The following is a 19,059-nucleotide window of genomic DNA, read 5'->3' as shown; positions in this document are numbered from 1 at the left end:
ACAATGACTCCTGTACAGTGCGTAGTCAGTACTTTTAGGAATTATTAAGGATGGTTATTATTTAAATAAAGCAAATCCTAGTAACATTATTTTTATTGTTGCTGTACATAAAAGTCTTGACATCAAAATATTGACATTTAGCCTATTCCAAAAATAGGAACTGCAGTCATCATCAGAGTTGTCCTTCATGTATATTTTACATTTAGCTTAGACTTTGGTTAAAGGTAACTTAAAAACAACTTTAAGGTACTTGTACTTTACCTAATTTTCAAATTTTGTCTACTTTATACTTATTTTTAACTACTGTTCAGTATTGCAGTATTTTCAAATACTGTTCAGTATTGCACTTTTTCCCACTATATGTATTTGGTAGTATATGGTTACTTGTTGCTGAAGACAACAACACATGATCAGCTTATAAAATACATTATAATTATACTCAACAATATTATACAATATTATATATAATTGTACCAGGTATAACATTAAAAAAGGCTTTTAACATAATGCATACATAATTAGAATAATCCAATAATATACCCATATACACATTAAGTACAATTTGCTGACAATATTTATGTACTTCAAAGCTAAATTTGTAATTAGACTTGTAATTAAGTATTTTTGGAGACAATAATGGGGAAAGTACTGCCACCTGTTGGAAGCAGTCTGGTTATAGTTGTAAGCTACTGAGTAGTTTGGAAATTAAAATCATTTTTGGTAAATGCATGACATTAAACATCCTCGGTTGCTGCTGTTATTTATTATTATTTACAATTCAAAGTGAGTGCCTAGTTTTGCTCGTAGTGGCATTTGCCTTGTGTGGGAAAACAACAATGCGCATGCTCAAAGCTGATTGCCTGCAAGCTGATTGGCTGTTTCCAGTGTTGTCGTTGTTACTTGTTGAACTTTTTTTTTTTTTAAGATGATAGTAACTGTGGTCAGCATGAACGATATGGATCATCTTCTACAGCACATATTTGAAAGTCTGTCTTTTTCAAGAAAAACTAAAATATTAAACCTATCGGTGCCCACCACGGAATGTTGTCATAAGCCAAACCTGTGATGGTTCTCCAGGTCAAAATGGATAACTGCTAGCTAGCCATACCTTGTCAGAGAAGACGCTTCTTATTGTAGCTACGTCCTGTATGTGTTACTTGGAGAGGATGGTCTCTGGTTAGGAATAGGCATTTAGGAGCTCAAGCATCTTTCAGAGATCATTAAAAAAAAAAAAAAAAAGCAGCAGGACAACGCCGTAAAGTGGATTTGCTCGGCAGAACGTCCTTGACTATCGTTAACGCTACCCCAACTGACTGGGATTTAGCAGTTTAACAGCACGCTGAGGAGAACAGGTATAGGCTATGTGCCCAGTTACATTATCACCTTGTGATAATAATGTGTGCGGAAAATGTGACATATCGCATTATGTCAAATTTATAAAATGTTGTGGTTATTTGCATCTGTCCAAAGATGTTGTTGCACCACCATTTTTTTCAAACTTAAATTCTACTTTTTACACCACTGAGGTTACATTTATATGACAGTAGCTAGGAGGAGAAGAGTTAAGATTTTGTTACAGGTTGTTACATATTTTATTTTATTACATAAGTTATTTTTGTACCATTGAGGCATAAAGCATGTTCATTAACCTCTGAGAAGCCTGTCTGAAGGCGTGTCTCGAGGCTGGGCCGAGTGTCTTCTTTTTTGGAACTCAAAATATGTCTAACGCTACACAGCTAGAGCCCAAAAGGATGCCGAGTTGGCTAATTTTCTCGCTAGGCTAATATATTTTGCTACTAGGGACTGGCATTATGTCATTTCAACATAGCTACTCATATTGAATTGTATAGCTAGAGTACCCGAGTTGGTTACTTGCAAAAACAACTGAAACACAATCAGTAAAGTGATACTGACTGGTCCTAATGCCGCCATGCTAACCCTGCTAACGGCTAAAGTTTCCGGAGGACCAGGCAAGCGGGCCACGGCTGTTTACAACGTGTAGCCTGTTCAGCGGCCGTAGCTGACAGCGGTGAGTTATATCAAGCCAAGAGAGCGGGGCTGTAAGTCAGAAGGAGAGGACTGTAAGTTTGCATTGTGTTTAGCGATTGTTGCCATAATTCTAAGCTAATAAAGTGTTGGTAAAGTGTATTTGGGTCGGGTGGAAAAGGACGGCAAGGTTGTGGGGTTGTTAGCGGTTCCTACTGTAATTCTAAGCCAAAAAAGTGTCTGTCAGTTGGATATAGAGCTCCATGTGAGCATGGGCTTTTATGAATGTCAATATAACCAGCATCTAACGTTAGCTACTCCGCTGTGCTGTGGAGTAATGTCCGGCTATGTGAGACAAGCGTCTACTGTTGGATGTTGCGGTCTCAGCCTGGCAACTAACGTGAGCTTCGAGTCTGGGGAGGAAGGGGTGGGGGAGACATATCTCACCAGTATTGTGAATTCGTACTGCAGTAACTATTTTAAACACTAGCTGTCACTATTACATATTAGACATTTAACATTGTTTTATCACCTGGATATGTTCATGAGTTTTCCTAATTGTAGGCTATAGCTAAAGTCTAAAAAGTGGTTTAATACAATCAAATGCTCTGTATTTGTGATCAGTGTTGATTGTACTGATTTAATTTGTTTGTGCCTAGTCCATATTACATTAAAAGCATATTTTTTAGTGTATTAACAATGCTTTATGGGCATGCATTTTGTCAGCTTCATCACAGCTGAGTTTGTGGCAAAGGGAAGGGTTTGACCAGTTTGAAAAACGGTTGTAAGGTTGATTTTGTAATTGTTGGTGAGGTCTGTGGGATATGTACAGTCAATGTCAACTAAATGCAAGGATTAATGAGAAAGTAAGTCTTAAGCCACAGAGTGTCATGCTTTTGTACCGAGTATATTAAAGGTCCCATGGCATGAAAACTTCTTTTTATGAGTTTTTTTTAGGATTAATATGAGTTCCCCCAGCCTGCCTATGGTCCCCCAGTGGCTAAGAATGAAATAGGTGTAAATCGAGGCCTGGGTATTTTGCTCTGCCTTTGAGAAAATGAAATCTGAGGGTATCTCCCCTTTCTCTGCTTTGCGCGCCCCTTGAGAAAGGGAGAGACATCATGGCTTTCAAATGAGCAAAGTGGCAGTTGGTCAAGGTCCTACAGACTCAGAAGTGTCACGTCCTAAGGAAGGCTCACTGTGGGACTGGCTCTAGTGGCTGTAATTCTGCACCAAGGCTGAATTTTGGGAAAGAAACTTCAAATACAGTATTAGGGGACCACTAAGTTCTATATAAAAGCATCTAAAAAGCACCATGTCATGGGACCTTTAACCTAAAAGACACATTTATGGACCATCTCAGTTTATTGCAAGACATAGTGTGTATTTCTGTTTCCTTGCAGGAGTTGCTGAACATGTGATTCTATCAAAGTCCCATTTCCAGTGGTTTCAGCCTTTTTAAATCACTCGCTAACCCAGATTTGGTCTCCACTGAATTCCAACCCAGATCTGGTGTCTTGGCTAGCCACAGCACAGAACGCTGAATGGGTGATTTATCAGTTCTTGAAGGGGTGGGAATCTAAATAATTCATTGCTCAACTCATTTTCTTTTTTTACCCAAATCTTATTAATGTCTCTGCTTGTGCTGCTGTCACTGCTGCTGTCTCGGTTTCTGACTCTTCTACTCTCCTTTCCTCTCCTTTTGTCCCTTTTGCTTTATGTCTCTTTCCCTTCAGAGGTCATACCAGGGAGGTGTCATTTGCAGTTTGATGGGTAGTCCTAATGTATGCTAACGTTCTGGAAAGCCTCATGTGATCTCCATGAGCACTTATGACTGATCAAAAACTGGAGGTATGTGAGCTTTACTCTTTCACATTACTGGCCCACGCCAATCCTAGCATATATTCATGGTGGCATGAACGTGAACATGCACTCACACAAACACATGTGCACAGAATATTGTCAAACTGATTTAATGCACAGGCCGAAGCTTTGCAAATGCAAGTTATTGCTTATTCACTCTTCCGTAAAGAATGTGCCCGATGAATAAAACATTTGAGAATAAACACAAATATTGATTTAAATATAACTCTATGAATACAGTATAGATTGTTCTTGAGATTTTGTCCCCTTCCTTTCCCTTTACCCATTATTCCGTAATCACTGACGTTAGCACATTTCTCAATCTCTTTTTTCATTTCTCGCTATCTGCAAAAAAACTGGATTGGGCTATTACCATCATGCATTCAGGAAACGCCGACTGGGGATATAAATTGGTCAAATGCAAACAAGTGGGATCGGCTGATCCTAAATGTGAGTCACTAAGTCGAGAATTTTGGGCCTTGAAAATGTCTGACAGCTTAAATCACTGTCACTCTGGGCAATGGTGCAGAGAGAAACAGGAAGGGAGGGAGATTGAAAGAGAAGGAAACAGAGAAAGAAATAATGAGTTTTTCCATAGTAGTCTATCTGTAGGGCCACAAAGGCCACAGTAAATATGAACAGCATTTAAATGTAAGCCTGTCATCTGTGGCTCTATGCCAGATGACCACAGTTTGGCTTCATGCCTTTTTCATGAGCCCCCAGTTGATAGAAATTCATAATCCTGATCTGCATTCTCTGATCAAAAGCTCTTCTGAAATGTGCAAACAGATTGTCACCCTGTCTGAAACAGAGATGTTTCACTGTAAAGAGTGCGGGTAAAACCACTGCGGGACACAGGCCCTCTTTCAGTATGAAAATGATACTTGAAAGGCGAGATGAAATATTCACCAGAGAGAAATATGGGGGGATAGCGCATAGCCTTGAGCAAGTTGGGCTCCAGCTGCGAGGTGCAGGGTGAGAGTAAGAGATAGAGAAAGATGGGGAGAAATTTGGAATAATGGAAAGTGAGAGGGAATGTAAAAAGTGAGTTATAGAAGAGCAGATAAAGATAGAATGACCAGTAGACACTTAACACCTCAAAACTGTAAATCTGACTTGGTGCCCATTAAATTTTACTTTGCCTGGAAAGGTCACATCTGCTTAAAAATTTGTTATAAAGCCCAGAAAAAGACTTAACACATCCCTAAACCAATTTATATTTGGCTTAACTGCAAAGTCAAGCAGTTTTCTCCTAAATACAACAAAACTACAAGAAAAAAATGAAACAAATTTTCCTTCTGAAATTTGTCCCCACACTCCTCAACAGTGTCAGAGACAGACTTTCAAGAGATCATTAGATCATGGGAGAAAAGCATGATTTATTGATTCAGGACATAAAATTGTAGGTCGCCATTGATTGGCAGACAAGGCCTTTTTACTTTCTCCTCTGTCATTGTAAGACCTGAGCTTTATTTTTAGGTGAGGGCTGATCGATAGGAGGCCGCTTTGTGCGAGGCTCTGTGCCGTTGCGCCTCCCTGTGGAGCCAGTGTAGGTCAGACCAAAGCTCTCCGAAAGGTTGAACCAATGATGGGAATCAATGGATGGGAAATGTCAACTAACATGGCTTTTTACCACAATTGAGGACGCTTTCTACATTGTTTCAACTGCTAGCCAAACTTTTTTATATTTTTCATTTCTTAACTCCTGCTGGATATAAATCTAGGACAGCTGGTTTAAGGAATACAAATAGCTGTGACATTTTCAACCCATTTGGATATGAGTCTTTAGTGGGTTTGTTTGTGTTGTCAACTGGCACATTTGGTTGCCTTATCCTGTTTTGCAGTGTTTTGCGACTATGTGCTAATTATCTTTCCCTTAATTACTCTGAATAAAAGCCTCTTGTGGATAGGTGTTGTAAGTTAGCATTTCCCTACAAACACTACACACACACAAGGCACCTGGTCCTTGTCCATACGTAAATGGATGTTACAATTCTAACACTACTGTGATGTCCATATCAAATACACTAAACTAGACTAACTATTTCATGGGATGTTTATGAATAATGTAGTTTTGTGCATATAGTGTCAGGGGATAAGCGGGGTGCGAGTGATGGGGTTGCACCTGGGCCAGGCGCAGCAGTTTCTGAAATTAAATGCACAACAATAAAATTGAGTATGACATAATTACGAATCATGGTTGGGGGTTAGCATTTTTGTATCTCAGCAAAGGTAAAAAAGGGTTGCACCTGCCTTGATCACTGATTTATTGCACCACCTGCAAGTGACCCAAATCAAACATGCCCACAGTATAGCATGAACAAGAGATGCATGCTGGGTCTAGCTAAGATAATATGCACATGGTGTATCCTTCGGCGGAGGCACTTAGTAACTTGTACCTTTTAGTGAGGTTTGATTGATTGTTGCAACTCATCGTACAGAGGAGGATGTCAACAACCTCTGGGTTGTCTAGAAATGTAGTGTGTGTGTGTGTGTGTGTGTGTGTGTGTGCATGTGTGTGTGTTACGCAGCATGTAAACACTGTGCTTGTAGCATCTGCTGTGGTGTCCATAGCTCTTTTCTGTATTGTTGGGTCCTTTTTGTGACCAGCAACAAAGGTCCCAGGCCAGAATGGAACCTGAGGCGTTGCAGTTATACCGCATTAACTTTAACGGCTTAGCTACCAAGGTGCTTCATAATGGTACATTTTAATTGACCTACTTTATCTGAGTGTACACAAGTACTTTTTCTTCTACTTGAGTAAAATGTCTTTAAAGTTACAATACTTTTACCTGAGTAAGATATTCTAGTTCTAATTCTATTCTAATTCTCTTTCCATCCTTGCATGCGATACAAGTTGTAATAGCTAAATACAAGTTATAATAGCTAATAATAAGACATATATTATATTTATCATATATTCATGTGTATGTGGCCAGAAAGCAACTATTCTGGCACCGGATTCAGTGTATTCAGATCTGTTATCTACTCTTAATTTAATTCTCTTAATGAGCTGTGATGAGTAACAACTCTGACCAACGCAGCAATGAAATGTTAAAACACAACATGTTACACAGTTAAACAAACGTTGTGGACAAAGGTGACCTGACAGAGAAATTATTGCTCCACACTGTTTAAAGCTTCGCTCTCTTGCTCACTCATTTCTATGTGAGAGTCCACTTATGGAGCGTACATCCACCCACTTATGTTAGCCGCTTGAACTGCTCGATGATTCAGCAGAGTTACACGGTGAAATCACAATCTGTTTTTTGAGAGGCACTCAAAAATCCTTAATGTATTCTGAAATTGGCCCTTATGCATGTGGCTGTTTTTTATTTCTACATTGAGCTGTGACAAATCTTTGCTTATGGTTTCAAACTGTGTTCACAGCCGGATGTTTGTTTTGAGAAAAATACTCTGGACAGCAAATGATGCACCTATAAGGAAAATCTGTATCATATTCCAAGGTGTCTTTATATAAAGGCTTTCACATGCTATGTGAAACTGTTAGTAGAAATTAACTGTTGACGTTTTCATATTTAATGCGTTATTGATTATTGAGGATAACATCACAAACAAGCACGAGGACAAGCATGATGCTGGAATGTTAAGCTAATGTGAAGCATGTTTTTTAGTTTCTTACTGCAGCATGTCAAAGAGGACCATTAACCCAATTAGGACATAGGGGGAAAAAACAATTGTTTTTTCATATTTTCTCTGACATTTCTTTCTCTTTTGCTTCCTTACTTACTCTTTTTAACTTAAACCAAGCGGCTTCTTAGGTCCCGTAATTGCAGTTTTGTGTATCTTATAAAAGTAAAGTGTTGTTATTTTTTCTCTCCAACTAGCCTACATTCTGACCAAAATGTTAAATTATCAACATTCCAATCATTCAAGTCGGTTTACAGTGCCGACATTATATCTGTATACTGTAAACTGATTGTTACACCCATGCCAACATTGTTCCACTGTCACAGCTTTCTCCACCACCCCAACCTCCTCCTCCTATGGTATATGTATTGTTAAGTCAATGAAGCTTTTTATTTTTAGGTATGTTTTCAAGGAGGGGAGGAGGTGGAGGTTAACGCTATCAGCAGAATTCTAGGATTTTTTTAAGAGCTCCCTCAAACAGCAGAGCTTTTTCTGCCAAATCTGACTGTATAAACATTTGCTGAAATGGTCAATACCAGTACTTGATGTAATTGTCAGTTATCGCTGTTAGGCCTTGTCTCTCTAGGACAGGCACAAAGTATTTGACTTAGGTTGAAACATGCTTATGCGCCACGTCGTTGCTTTCTGTCTGACCATAGAGTATTTATTGTACGGTGTTAATATTTTTGAATCTAGACTTACTCCCCACAAGAAAACACCAAGCTCAGGACAGCAGGGAGTGGGTAGGGACTTTAATAACTCCCCTGTAGTGGAAGGTAGTCCCAAAGCCTATAGATGGATGCTGGGGTGGAGGGGATGCTTTTGAAATGCTTTATGAACACAACTAGTGGTGTGGGCCGCAGCAAGTGACAGTGTGACGGCTTAAGTACACTTCCATAATAAAACCAGCTGTGTTGGAGATATATAATATATATATATATATATGTGTGTATATATATATATATATATATAGATATATATGTATAGTATGTAGTGTGTGTGTGTATTATATATAATATGTGTGTGTGTGTGTGTGTGGTGGTGTGTTTGTGTATATATATATGTGTATATGTATATATATGTGTTTGTGTGGTATATATATATATATTATATATGTTTATAATGTAGTGTTTGGGTGTGTTGTGTGTGTGTGGTGTATATATAGATATGTTGTATATATATATGTATATGTATATGTATGTGTATGTGTGTGTGTGTGTGTGTTGCACTGAGAAGAGCACAGGCAGTCTCATCCTCAAAAAGAAATAAGTACAGATTAGTCATCGTATAGTCTCGCATTGCCAGACTTTTCTCTACAGCATTGCAGAGTAGGGTCTGTCTAGTCCACACAGCCTTCTGGATGGGAGTTGAATGTGCTCTGGTTTATTGGCATACAGAACCCTGGTGCCGCTGCAAAATAGCCTCAGGAAGGAACTGGTTTCAAAAGTAGTTTTAGTCGTGCAACAGAAAGCTCAGATCGGACAGAAAGTCTAGCTAGCTGTCTGGATTTACCGGATATCTGGCCAAAAAAAAAAAGAGACATAGGGCGGAATTTCCACTAGCAACAGAGCAATCCCGGAAGTGGAAGGTTGTGGATATAGACTAGTCATCGTAGCACATCCATAGGAAACGTGCCAGAAAATGTTCTGGGTCTAATAGTGACACTGGAGAGTAAAGAAGGCAATATATGAAATCTGCTGTAGTATTTGTACACTGGTTTACAGAATCAGTGGCTCAGGTGCTGGTTTGACAGAGATAACGGTAACTAACTACGGTCTACACTTGTAGGTCCAGAGTCACACAGACAGTCTCATCAGGGCTGGTGTCAGCAGGGCTTTGGTGCATGCAGGGTAGCAGCCGGCCAGTCATGCTGGGGCAGCCGGTTCCTCTGACTTACAGCTAAGAACATTGATCCCTGCTACCAAGCCTCCTCGTGCTAATTAGTGGCATTTCTTGGAGCGCCGTAGGGCTCAGGGATCCTGCTCCAATTCGACGGCAGAGCTAGTCAGCGGGCTGAGGGGAAATGATAACATACCCAGTTCTCGAGGCCAAGGAGCACACACAAGGGCCAGGCAGATTAGAGCAAAGCAGAAGTCTCGTTTGGCCAGAAAGTGAGTTTAACAATCTTGCGGCCGACTGGTCAACTGTAGTGCACATTAGAGGCACAACTTTTGGTTTCAATGCCTGAGGACATGATGGCGACAGCATTCAGGCAGCAATGGAAATAATAAGTAAGTTTCGAGGGAGCTGGAAAAGAAAAACAACAGCTATTTACAGTCATTTCTTTCTGCACTTGGAAAGTATTTACCTTCCCATGATTATTGCAGTGTGTCACATTCATAACAAACACAGTGCTTGACATGTCAGCTATTTCCAGGCTTGCATACTGCGAGAGGAAGATTTCCCCATGTGTTTGTCTGCTAATAGACCTACAGTACGGAGGCAAAATTTGATACACACACCTTAGGCAGATGAAATCTGTGATCTCTGTTGGTTTCTTGTGTGTTCATGCATACATTTATATATTTTCCAGAAGGGAAACGTTATAAGCCTCAAGGGCAGTTTAACAGTCTGTCTTGTTCTTTGATCCGGGATGATCAGTGATTAGTGAGATCACTGTAACGGAGAGAAGTCGTGCAATCTTATTCTCAGCCTTTAATTGATGCTATGTAAACAAACATGTCTGTATTTAACCTTTACATAATGTTACAGAGACCCCCCAATTACTTAAAGCCAATAAAAAGACCTTAGTGTCGGACAATATGTGATACTTAATACAAAATTACAGCTTTAAGGACCAGATAAGATGTGTAAAGATGTGTAAGATAAAAAATAGCAGCACTGTTGTGGTAGAGACTTATGCATTATGCATTTATTTCAGACAACCAACACTATTCAAACTTTTGTGTTTTTCTTGGGGATAAACACTTGAATTGGCTCTTTGTGTAGAATACTTGAGGGAAAAAAAAGTTGTGCTTTGCATCTCAGGTGTGTGTGATCACAAAGTGTCACTAATACGGGATTGACGATGCACGTTAAAAAGGGGCTTCATTTGATCCCAAAAGCACCACGGTGCTCCCTCAGTACCAGCCCAAAAATACTGCAGCGAAAAAGCAGCAAAACAGCACTCATGTTCTGCTACTCTTCTCACAAACAAACGTCTGACATTTGCCGTCTTTCACATTGAACATTGCACCTTGTACTCCTGTCAAAGAGTACCTTTGACTTTCACAGGTAATTCTTGTTTGAGGGCACCTGAAAGGATGATGTGAGGAAGAAGGCTTCCAAAAATATCCTGCTTATTTATATCGTATGTTCAAAGCTTCAGACATTGCTCGCTTTATCTAAATATATATATTTCTCCCGAGTGGTTAGCTTGAAACCAGATGGGACGTTGTCTCAAATAATAAAGGGGAAATGTAGGAATATCTGAATGTCAATCTGACACATGTAGCATCACAACATCAGTACAGATAAATGTCCTGTTAAAGCTGTAGGATTCCTGAGATATTTAAAACAGCTGAGTCAATTGAGCTGAATGTGCCTTGTCAGATCAACTCCTTGTTGCAGAGAAAGTCAGACATTTTGTCTTCCGAGATCAGGGTCAACTACGGAACAGATGCCCTGGCAGGAAATTGGAATTCTTCAGCAAGGTGGATCTCAGTCTCTGTTCTTTAAAGGTGCCGTTCAAACACAAATCTAAAGATTATCAAAATAATACAGTGATTGAAGAATTGACTTTAAGGTAAAAAACAATCTGTTTTTTTAATCAACAATTGAAAACACAAGCCTGTTTTATACACTTACACTTACACATAAAAAACGTTAATTACATTGATTTTACACAGGAAGATTAATTTACTCATGACTGGGAGGAACGTCTCCTGTAATCCATTTTCTTGACATAAAGCCTGGGTTGTGAACTGTAGCAATGGCATTTGAAAGATGAGGGGATTGAAGAAAACGTTTTTGGCCGGGTGGAGTCCCTTTCCGGAGTCTTGTTGCCAAGCAGCGGAGATTCAAGGAGGTGACTGCGCCCAACCTAATAAATAGTATGGTACTTTGGTTTTTGAATGGATGAAACAAACAAAGCATGATGTGTTAATTGGTGAACTTCAGAGGTGATGAAAGGCAGTTTTCAGGCTAGCCGGTTCCCCCTGCTTTCAGTCTCTGTGCTAAGCTAACCGATTGCTAGCTGTAGTTTCATATTCCACATACAGATGTGAGAGTTGTATCAATCTTCTCACCTAACTCTCGGCAAGAATGCAGATCAGCGTATTTCCCCACTTCTGTAAAACTACACCTTTTAACCAATCACCTGGCCAAATTGCTTTATTATTTGTATCCAGCCCTTTAGAGCTTGAACCAAACTAGGGAATGAGAGTCAGGATATCTCGGCCACTGCATGCATTTTAAACGTTCTTTTAATCTCCCTCTTGTCAGTTCCCCAAATTTATGGAAGTGTGATACTAAATTGCTGAGTACCCCTTTAATACCATTAACAACTAATGTTACTCCAGTATTCCCATACATAGGTTATAGATGGGCGCCCCGCCCAGGAAGATTGATACCGCTTAGGCAGATAAAATCTGAAAAAATATTTTTTCCAATCAACACTTTGATTTTGTATCACACAGACGGACCAGCGGCCTACAGCCCTCCCCCTTTGTAATGCTGCACGCTGCAGTGTTAGTCCACTTCAGGCTCAGAGCCAGGCCTACGCTAGTAGCACCTAGTAGTAGCATGCTGCTTGTTGTGTTGTGGCTTCCCGTGGGATTAAACTGTCCTGGTAAACCGTAGAAACACCGCAGCCACACCGTACATCATTTACACAGTCTGGTGTTCTGCTTGAGCTGATCTATATTTGGGAGTTAACCTGAGCTGAACATTGCTAACCAAGCCTTCAGTTAACATTCTCTCCGGGCCCGTAGTGTAACATTATTTCATTGTAACGTCATCACATCCCACGCCACCCACCACCACAAGTAAAGTCTCAACCAGTGGGAAACACTCTACTCCCTGTAATAAAAGACCTGTAAAACATTTAGGATCTCAGGCAGGTACCAATCATAGATTTTGTTGCTAGTGCGCCCTTTTTTTGGCTTACTGATTGTGCCTTTCATCTCTAGGTCATCCTGCCACCCTGTTTGACACAGGCCTTCACGTTTCAAACCACTCTCCCCACTCCACACATCCTGTGAGTGAAGAACATGTCAACTGAGCGCTTTAAGATTTAAGAGTCCAATTTGGTCATTTCTCCTCTTTGAAGACACTGACATAATTTCATCCAGCTAGTTCTCAACCAGAGAGGCAAGTCGCGGTTTCTCTGCTGAGTGTGTCAGAAATAGCAACCGAGAGCACATCCTCCAATAAGCCTGAATTAGATACGAGTCATGGAGCCAGCAGGAGAAAGAGAGGCAGGATGCACCTCAATGTTGACAAAATGGAATGATTAAAGCTCTCGGAAACCCATGTTTCATTACCTAGTTTTACGTTATTTAGAATGGCTCTTATAATACTGACGATGGCGCGTTATCGCAGACGCACAATACACTGGCAAAGTTAGCAGTCCTACATCATGCTGCCTGTTTATACATTCAAACCACATAGATGTGGCTGTAAAAGTCTTTCATGTCTCAGAAGAGGCAGACTATAAATGTATGACAGCGCTAGTCTTTGCACCTGCACCTCCATGCTCCGAGTGTCTGCGAGATGGTAGCAATTTTCTAGATATCTCATGTCGGCTCTGATACTCCAGCACTCCCTCCTTTTTATCCTCTGCTAGCAGCGATCCGCTCTCTTTGCCCATTGTGTGGGTCCAGAGGAAGAATATGAAGTTGGCTGATACTGAGCAAGCCTGATTGGTGTCTCGAATCATTAGGGATTGACCACAGCACTAGTTTCTACGTGTCTGACATTTCAGAGCGACATGAAGCCAGGCCTGTCACACTGATAACGTCCCTTGGGGTGAGGTTGCAAGCAAAACACTGACTTTATTTATTTCTCATTAATCCCATGCATTCAAGGTGGCGTCTGCGTATGGAGATTGTCCCGTTGGCTGTATCTTTGTTCGCTTTCTCATTGCTATCACAACATTACACCTTGTTTCAAAAGTGGAGCAGTTTTCTGTGAGGCTGTATTCTACATGCTAGCACCCAACTTTTGAAGTAAAAAGGTTGTGATTATGTGTGCAAGTGGAGTATTGTAAAGCTTCAAGGAGTGAAATGCTCATCCCCGTTCCCAACTGGGAGCGAGGGTTGAGCATAATTGGGGAGAAAAACGACTGCCGTCCAGTTGGTGGTAGACCCTAGAGTAAAAGCTCATGTTTTGTCTACACTGCCACCTCTGAAAGTAGAATACTTCTTGTTTATGGTTGTGGAGCTTGCGGTTTTAAAATTCCAATAAGGCTTTATCCAGTGCTGTCTTTATCAGGCCGGATGATTTAAGTGCACCCAGGGAGCAGGAGACTGCCTTCACTGTGCAGCAGGGGGCCAGAATCGCAGTAGTGTTCTTGATCTTCAAGCCTCTTCACTGGCCTTTGTGAAAGTGCAGTCTCTGAAGACCCAGGTCATAATGAAATCATTTATTCATAGCTTTTGATCAATATCATTTTAGTTATGGAGTATTATGACAGGCTTTTTCAAGGGCTCTTACACTTTAATGGAATTACTTTTCAGAATTTGTTGCAGTTTTCCTTAATGATAACATCCAAGTCCATATCTGTCATTTCTTGATTTATTATAATTCATTTTAAGGATATGAGATGCCCATCTGGCTGCCAGCCATGGTACTTTACATGTACGGCCAGATTTAACAGCAAAATGTCTGAATATTGACTGGAAGAGTTCATATTTGAATCATCTGGAAGGTTTTTGGAAAGGAGATTAATAGGCCTCATCATTGGCAAGAGCTGTGCAGAGATGGTTGTTGGCTTAGAAACTGATTTTTATTAATTAAGAATATAAAAATATGAAGAATTTATTGGTATCACATTTTAGATTGGTTACTTTATTTACCTTTGCCTTACATACACAGTGTATGTTCAAATGTGCAATTTAATGACTGATCCCTATGAACCAAAGTAATTGAGGACCAGCAACTTAATGGTGGAAAGTACCTTAGTCCATTTACTTAAGTACCGTACACAAGTACACATTTGAGGTACTTACTTACTACTTACTTTCCTCCAATACATTTGTATGACTCGTGAAGTTACCAAGATTGCTCGTATAACAAATGATGAATATGATGCAGTGTTATAGATCAAAGCAACCAACCAACCGTTATAGTTAACGGTTGGTTTTAACCAAATAGTTCAAATGTTCTGAGACAGTTATTTTTTATTACATGGTTTTGATAAATACTCTATTCTGATTGGTCATTTATGGCATTTTACAGCCTGTTATTTCTAAATAGCAGGCCACTGCTATGAATAACAGGCTGTTGCTATGGATGCAGTTCTGATCATAGACTCTAGAAGACCATATTTAAATCAAGAAAATAATTTTCTAATATTTAGTAAGTAGTAAGTAATAAGCAAGATAATGTGCTGCAAGCTGGTCATTATGACTACTTTCACTTTTGATACTTTGATACTAAGTATATTTTGTTTATGATACTTATGTATTTTTACTTTAATAACATTTGCAATGCATTACTTTTACTGTTAATGGCACATTTCTACAGTGTGATAATTAAATAAATCAAGAATAAACATACTTCCTTTGCTGCTCCTGACAAAGACTTGATGCTAAGTACAACAATACGCTGTCCTTTCTTGCTATTGTTCAGACCAACCATACAATGGTCACAGAGCTGCACTTCACTCGGAGAGTGTGTCTACACATGCACAGCAAGAAAGACATACTGTAACGGTTGAGCTCCCATGCTGCTGGATGTATTTTAAATTGAACTTTTGCATGTGCTGATTCATCATTCATGAGCATTCCTTGTTTTCTGAGCATACCGTATGGTGCTCCGCTGGGGCTCTGCATCCCATATGACATGTTGCCCAGGACAACATACAGTTTGCCTGTTAACATTGCTGGGCTCTTGTGGGTGATTGAATATCACTCCATCAACTACAAACTAAGCATAAATGCACAGCCAGAAACGTTGATTACCTCTGCAACGGAGGTTATGTTTTCGGCTCGGTTTGTCTCTTGGTTGGTGGGTTTGTCAGCAGGATTAAGGAAAAACTACTAGTCCGTCGTACAATTTTCATGAAACTTGCTGGCAACATATTCAGTGTTTGGGGTTGCATACAGTATTTGCATATCGTAGAAGACTGGACAATAGCCTTGGTAGTGTTCTGCGTTCTCTGAGTGCTCTCCTAATTATTAAATGGAATATTACACATTAAACTCACAGTTGGAGTGTTTTTTTCCCTCTGTAATGTGACCTATGCAATTTACAAATGTATTTTTCATTTCACTGTCTAATTATAGTTCGAAATGACTTAGTCCAGTGACACTTAATGTTTACATACATTTTGAAACTATGACAACTAATCTGCCGCTAAGATAGACTTAATATTGTAATAATTCATATAATTTCTTTATTGCGTATGAATTCTTTTCATATTTAGAAGGACTGGATGTGAAAACCACATTTCCAAGTATTTGTTCTGTTTTGAATCATTTATTGTTTAACATTTATTTATTTATTTATTTAATGTGTCTTTGCATTTCCTGGGTTTTGTTTTCTGCATAATTGCAAATTAATTTAGGATTGTTAACACAATTATTGCTTAAAACAGAACGTTATACAACAATAAATCATGAAACAACATGATTAGACTAGAAAAGCACAGTGATTCAAATTAACTGCATTACTTACACATTTGGAACGGTGTATGTGATCACCTTATTATAATATGTAAACACACAAATAAACATCGGAAATTGAATGAGATCTTATTAGATGGAGCATTCTGCATGCGTTTGTGGTGTCGTCTATAATGATAGCACTCATTACGATACTGTAATTAAATGCAGGTAGCTAATTTGCTATAATTGGACTAAAATGTGATTATGTGCAAATGTACAGGATATTTGAGTTTGATTTAAAAAAAAAAAAGAAAAAGAAAAAAAAAAGAGACTCTTCAGATCATAACATAGTAAATAGTGAACTTTGTCCTGTTAAAGGTGCACTATGAGTTCCTGCATGGTCACTTCTGTTGACGTTCTAAGTACATTTGAAACAAAACAGAGCAAGCTCGCCCCTCCCTCCATGTTTCCGTAACTGTCATGACTGACGGAGTACCTGTCACGAACACCCACCCCATCCCACAACCGTCTTGTTGGTGATTGGCTGGAACGTGGTTTGTTGTGTTTAGGTGCCGATCCTGTTCCCCTAGTGTTTGTTGACGTTTACGACCCCTGTGTGGGGACCGGGCTTATCCATGGTGTGTTCAGGGGGAGGCAGCGATGCCTACAATTTGAGACAATGAAATTGCGCTATAACCATGCAGGAACTCGTGGTGCATGTTTAAGTTTTTTTTTTTTTTTGATGGTTTTGGCTCAAGAAAAGTATACATATGTAGAACAACCCAATGGACTTCCAACATGATGAATGATTTTGTTTACAATAAAGAAAGTAATTTAAGTATTTTCTTCATGTTTTTCAATTCTCTCAGTGGATCTCAATAGCTACTGTACATGTTTGAAGTAAAAAGGTGTGAGTTGTATTGCTTGCGATGAATGTAGAATGTGCTTAAATAATGAGAAGATTCATGGAGTTTGAATTGTGTTATTTCTAAGCCCCTCCATTTCCACTTCCTCAGTCTCTCTGTATCTTTCAATCACGCTGAATGCAGTGAGGGAACACATTTATCATTAGAATTTAATTCCCTGTTTCATTGTGGTCTCTCTGCAGCTCGGCTGTATCACTGACAAGGTCTGTCTCTCACGCTAAAATAACCGAATTACCAACATAGAAAACGGGAGACTATGGATTCTACCATTATTGCCATGGCAACATGAGCTGGAAGGACGAGCTGCCGGTTTGATATTGCACTCAGAGCCTCAGCTCACTCTTGTTAAGAGGATGGGAGATCAGACCATTGTGTTCTCTGGAAAATAGGGGGGGTAAAAGCATTGCCTCTTTTTGTGTCCAAGCCTTCACGAGATATAATCTCAACTATGAGAGGTGGCAAGGTTTTCTAAATAAGCCGTTTCCCACATCGAAACAAGATTTCTTTTTTTTTTCTTCTTTTTTTTTTAGAGATGTTTTGAAGTGGTATACCAATGTGACACCTGTGCTTAGAGAATGCACACTACACTGGAATGTAGATTTTCTTTTAAAGCCAGACATATTTGCTTCTGATACTAACACATAGTGAAACTGAAGTAAAAGGATAAGGAAAGATGCTAACAAAGCATCGGAAGATGATTGAGGTATTTATTATGTTTGTATTTTATAGTCACAGTTAATATTTAATTATGATCTACTGCACTGTTCAATCCCTGCACTGTTCACTTTTGCACACACTCTACCTCAGTACCTTACCTTATCATGGTCATTGCATTTCTGAGAGTGATTTTTATGTATATTCATATGTATCTGTGATATATGTGTGTATATGAGTTTGTTGTGTTATGGTTGTATTGCTACTGGATGCCTTAAATTTCCTTGTCTATCCATCTACATTTTCTAGTTTTTTGGTGGTATTGCTGTGTGTTCTTCTTTTAAAGGCCCAGTGTGTAATTTGTTTAGTTGTTTATTATCTAAGTTTGTGTTGGGTGGCCAGGTAGCTCAGTTAGTAGAGCGGCCGTCCCTGTACAAAGGTTTGCTCCTCGAACGCAGCGGGCCCGGGTTGGGCTCCAACCTGCCGCCCTTTGCCTCATGTCATTCCCCCTCTCTCTCTCCTGCAGAGCTGTCCTGTAGAGGCTGAAAATGCCCAAAAGGTGTTGCCCGTTCACAAACTTGTTTTTTTTTCATAAATATTTACCACCACCATCAATTACAAGCATTTCTTTTGGCTTGAAATTTAACATTTGCATTTGCAGGAAGTGGGGTAGATGCTCAATATTCATGCGCCATATTTAAATACGCTAGTCCGTAAGGGACAAACAGGACATTGTGCTCCGCCTTTTGCATTTTCGCTGTAACATGATAAACTCACTAGTGCTGCTAATGCTGCTAATGGGTATCGTCGCTTACCGGCCCCGACAAGTTTGAAGAAGGAAACATGGCGGACCACAGGTATTCAAAATCCAAATTTCAGGAACAGGAGACTTCTTCTTCGCCCAGAAAAAGAAAAAGGATATTGAAAAGAGCAAGAGACCGGCTTTCTGAAGCGTGAAGGCTACCATAGCTGTAATACATATTTTGAACTGCGAAGTGCAAGAGAGTTGATTGCAAGAGATCATCTGAACGCTAGATGGGAGAAATTCCTAGATATTGGACTTTTAAGTCATGAATTGGACCTCACAAGTGTAGTAAAAAATAAAAATAAAAAGATTTCTCGACATAGCTCATCCAAGGACTGTGTGCATGCAGTAAACATTTAAAAGTCCCATGTCATGAAAACTTCACTTTATGAGGTTTTTTAACATT

General features: G+C 39.5%; 1 long non-coding RNA gene across 2 annotated transcripts in view; it reads left to right on the top strand.

Annotated features, from left to right (window-relative positions):
- Positions 1 to 1,008: 1,008 nt before the first annotated feature.
- Positions 1,009 to 19,059, top strand: part of LOC116671928 (uncharacterized) — a 65,335-nt gene continuing 47,284 nt past the window's right edge. The window contains exons 1-2 of one of the 2 annotated variants that reach the window (XR_004327411.1): positions 1,009 to 1,352; positions 3,723 to 3,837. This is a non-coding gene — a long non-coding RNA (uncharacterized LOC116671928). The remainder of the gene's footprint in view (positions 1,353 to 3,722; positions 3,838 to 19,059) is intronic. The other variant, XR_004327410.1, reaches the window with a different exon arrangement.

This window comes from Etheostoma spectabile, chromosome 22 (assembly GCF_008692095.1).
Source record: "Etheostoma spectabile isolate EspeVRDwgs_2016 chromosome 22, UIUC_Espe_1.0, whole genome shotgun sequence".
NCBI lineage: Eukaryota > Metazoa > Chordata > Actinopteri > Perciformes > Percidae > Etheostoma > Etheostoma spectabile.
This window is presented reverse-complemented; position numbering and strand designations above follow the sequence as displayed.